Source organism: Anas platyrhynchos, chromosome 3 (genome assembly GCF_047663525.1).
Source record: "Anas platyrhynchos isolate ZD024472 breed Pekin duck chromosome 3, IASCAAS_PekinDuck_T2T, whole genome shotgun sequence".
Classification (NCBI taxonomy): domain Eukaryota; kingdom Metazoa; phylum Chordata; class Aves; order Anseriformes; family Anatidae; genus Anas; species Anas platyrhynchos.
This window is the reverse complement of record NC_092589.1, coordinates 78355109-78359428: the sequence shown is the minus strand read 5'-3', so window position 1 is coordinate 78359428 and position 4320 is coordinate 78355109. Positions and strand designations below refer to the sequence as shown.

General features: G+C 40.6%; 1 long non-coding RNA gene across 1 annotated transcript; it reads right to left on the bottom strand.

Annotated features, from left to right (window-relative positions):
- Positions 1 to 492: 492 nt before the first annotated feature.
- On the bottom strand, positions 493 to 3742 carry LOC106017664 (uncharacterized). Its single transcript, XR_001191251.4, has 3 exons — positions 3637 to 3742; positions 2231 to 2520; positions 493 to 1773 (listed from the first exon to the last, which is right to left on the bottom strand). It is a non-coding gene; the product is annotated as an uncharacterized lncRNA (long non-coding RNA).
- Positions 3743 to 4320: the final 578 nt, after the last annotated feature.

Below are 4320 nucleotides of genomic sequence, written 5' to 3'. Positions count from 1 at the left end.
CTCACTATATCGTTTTCTCTCTCCCCACTAAGAAGCAGCAGCCACAGTATTTTATCGTGTCAGTCCAAGTCTGCCATAAATCAATCATCTACATCCTGCTGCCATCTGCATCTCAGAAAAGGCTCCCCAGGTGCCACCTAGTAGGATGCTCCACTATGTAAAAGCTCCTTTACTGTGTCAACATCTCTCCCCTAAAAAAGAAATGGGTCCCGTGAGGTTTTCACCTGCTGCCCAGTCATGACTCTGGGCATCAATGAGAAGACAAGTTTGTGATGCTCACTCTGTGCACAGACCTGTGGAGAGGCCCTCAAAGCATCCTTGCCTGATCTCCCCATGCCAAGCACCCTCAGAGAGGAGCATTCTCACAGCCTCAGTGTATCCCTCAACTGCATGAAACATGGACCCACCTGGCATGACCCCACTGCTCCTGTTAGAAACAGGTCATAAGGCAGCAACTGGTTTGTGCTGGTGTCCCAGTAAGATGTGGTGCCATGTGATGTCAGTGACCAGTAGTAAGCTGTCTGTCTTTTCATTTCTGATAGCTTTGTTTGCATGTAATCACAACAGGAAAAAAAATGCTCTAAATTCACAAAAAAAAAAGTGTTCTTTCCAGATCCTTTATCTTTTTGTGAGGAGGATATTCAGACAGAGAAGTGAACATGAAATCTGTTCCAGATGGTAACACAGAGTATCAGAGTTTTAGGGCAAGAAATATCTTTTCAAAAGATGTTTAACTAAGAATGTTTTGGTAATGATAAATGTGGATTTCGAGGAAGTCTGTTCAGCGTTTCTAAACCAAAATGCAATTTGCAAATCAACTTTGAAATTGACGTTCTGAAAAATCTCTGAGACTCATTTACTGGTCTAATATCTTGCTCTTCAGGAAACTCTGCTGTACATACATTGTTGATGGTAATAAGTTTTTAAATATCATTTTGTTGAAAAAACTAGTTTGGTATGTCTTGTCTGGAGAGGGAGAAACAGGAGAAGAAAGCAAGGCTAGGCAAGGAAATACATTTTAGGAATTATTCTGTTATTAATTATTCTAACTTTTATTTTAATCTTTAGCTTTAATTTGGCTTTAAAATGCTATGTAATCAATTTATTTCTGAGTTCTAAGCCATATAGAAAGTTATCAAAGGTATTGATTTTAAAAGAAATTGCAGGTAATTCAGTTGCATAAGGTTGAGACAGAAAAATCCAAATGTCAAGTAGAGTTAAAGAAAGATCAAGAAGACGTAAAGCTGTGGGATTTTGTCTTCAAAGCCATGATCTTTTAGACAGACAATTAAAGGAATGGCTGAAAATAATGGTTTAAGATAGTTTTGGAGGCATCCAAAGAAATACCATTAGTAGCTGGCAAACTGTAAAGCCACCATTAAATATAACCTTGAACTTGATATGATTTTCATAGAAGATCTGTCCTAAAAAAAAAAAATAATACTACAGATCTGGCCAGAAAAACTGAAAAAATCCTTCTTGTCTGCTTCACTGGGTGTCTACAGGATAACAGCATGCTCTGCCTCAGTGGAAGTTAAAGAGTGATGTCCATAGGGCAAACAGGCATCAAGTTATCTACAAACTCATTGCTTCCAAACCTTTAGGGAGACAAAATCCTTTTGACTTTATTGAATGTGCATTTCTGCCTAATCTCCCACCAGCCTTTTCTCAGCATTACCAGTGGCTGCAGAATTGACCCTGGGCTTGAGCTGAACTCTCCCCTTGCAGCAAGTTCTGGCTTCTGGAAACAAGATGTAACAGCACTTCAGGTACCTGTGTGAACAAAGTGGACATCAGTGCACTGCACCAGAGCATCCTCAAGCCACATGGCATCCAAAAATAATTATTGCCAATCATAATATGCATTTACAGGGTCAGAAGTTAAATTGTTTTTGTCTCATCATCATTACATTGCAGTCTTCATAAGCAATTAGAGCCTCAGGAAAAAATGGGGTTGTGTTGTTTTTGTTTTTTTTTTTTGCCTTAAAAAGTAATACTTAGGCTTTGCTTCAGCAAGCTATCTGAGTTTATTCTTAGCTTTAATTTCAGACCATTCCGCAAGGAACATCACTACAGCTTAACAGCTATGGTGTAATTAAGAAACACATTGGGGACAAGATTCAGACTGACAGTTTCACTTAGGAAAACTGTAGGCTTGTTACTCTGAGGGAAAAATTAGGAATATTGAAGGAGAAGTTCCTTTTGCCAAACTTTAATTGTCTAAGCATACTCAGTGCATGGCAAGAAGCAGACAGCTCCAGAGAGGAATCCATGTCACTTAGAGATTCAACTGTGATGAAATAATCAGAAGATCCAAAAATCACTCTCGTCTTTACTGATGCAGAAATGTATGCATCTGAAGAAATCAGATCTTTAGAATCCCTCTCTCCTCTTTTTCTGGTTTAATTCCTCCTCAACTTGTCCACTGGCTTGAAGAGACATTCTGCTGCAAACCAAGTTCTTTTGGTCCTCACTGCTCCTGCACACCACCTCCTCCTCCAGACCATAGTGCCCAGCTGGCTGTGGGGGGAATAGAGATGCTCAGTCAGTCTTCCACTCGTGTTTCCAAACAGCTCCCAAGAAACCTTTTTTTCTATAACCTGCATGTCCTGTAGTTGTGTGACCTTCTGACCAGCTTCACCAAACAAAGCTGATCAATATATACCTCCCCTTTCTGGAGGGTTAAACTCATGAAATATTTCTCCCAATGTTTTTTAAATGCATCTCTTCTTCATCCCTGGGCACAAAAGTCAGTAGCTCAGATATTGCTTAACCACTTCGTTGGATGCTAGAATGAAAACTTAGAGGTTCAGTCCTACCAATTTTTCTAATGCCTGCTGTGCTACATGGCAAAATAATGTCTTTAGTTGGGTTAATTCAAAATATAATGTTTTTATAAAATATGATAGCATTTATTAGTTAATACATGTATAGTAGAGTCTTCCCCAAGAAGTTTCCAAACTTTCTAGAAGGTAAGGAATCATGCAGCCCTCTTTTCTATTGCTTTTTTTTTTTTTTCTTCCTAGCCCTGCACCACAATCACATATGAAACATGAGATCTAACAGCTCCTGAGCATTCCCTGTTTTTTGGCCCACCATAATTACAGCAACACCTGCTTTGGATGACCCTGTGTTCATCCTCTGTGGGCAGGGCTCCATATTTCTCACTAGTTGCAAATCAGGGGCAGTCAAAAACATGTGAGGCACCAGAGCAAGTTTGGTGAGGGTTTATACAACCTACAGGCTTTACATCCTTTCTATTAGTTCCTAAGATATGGTTCTGTGCTTTTTGTTGTCTATTTTACATTTTGGAAGTCTGTAACGTTCTCTGAAGTTCATTGTTGTATTAAAACCACAGTTGCATAACTCACATAGACACACAGAAGCAATAGCAAAAGAATAGTAAAACATGAAACAAATACAAGGTTTAAAGAAAACCAATTGGTACTGTGCCACATGACTTTCTAAGAAGTCCCAGGTGTAACCACCAAAACAGAGCTATGGGTGAAAGACAGAAAGGCAGTCATTGCTGCTGCACCATGAAGAGATGAAGATACCAATCACCTTGCTTGTAGTCACAAGCTGGCCTAAGTCTACAGGCATTTGCATGAAACACACCAGGCTGCTTGGACTTACCAGACTCCAGCACAAGTGGGTTTGGGTTTATGAATAATGGATCACAGGCTCCTTAAATACTCCATCTTTCAGGTGTATCCTATTTGCAAAATGAAGTACAAACCAGGTGTACCTGAAGTTATACAATCTCTAGGGAGCTAAAGAAGTATTTGTTTGTGTGGTCCCACCTCCCAGGTCTTCCTTTGCTGCTCAGCACTACCCAGCAAGATACAGCAGGAGCAGGTTCCTTCGCTGTACCCCTCACTTTTCACTGGTTCAAGTGTGGCTCACCACAGGTACCAGGTTATCCCAGCCTGTCATTGCCATGCTTTAAATCGTGCTGATGCCTTTTTTTTCTACTGGCTCTCTGCTAAAAGAGCAGAGCTGCCTGCTGCTCTGGGTACTGACACAGTAATAGTCACGTATGCAAGCAAAACACTTTCTCTTTTCTCCCTATTTTGATATCCCATTACTGGTGTGGGGGGGGCAAACAGCCTTGCCGAGTTTATGTGGGGATTAGTGACAGCCATGGATCTCAGCAGCAGCAGGCAGTTTCCAGGCAGTATTCCTGTACAAGCGATGTCTGTCTTTCTGAGAGCTTGTCTGTCACACATCTGTGAAATGCCACAGAGAAACAAGGCAGTAGCTTCTGCTTAAAGCCCAGTCCCTTCAGTCACAATTATCATACTTGTTTGTTTGTTTGTT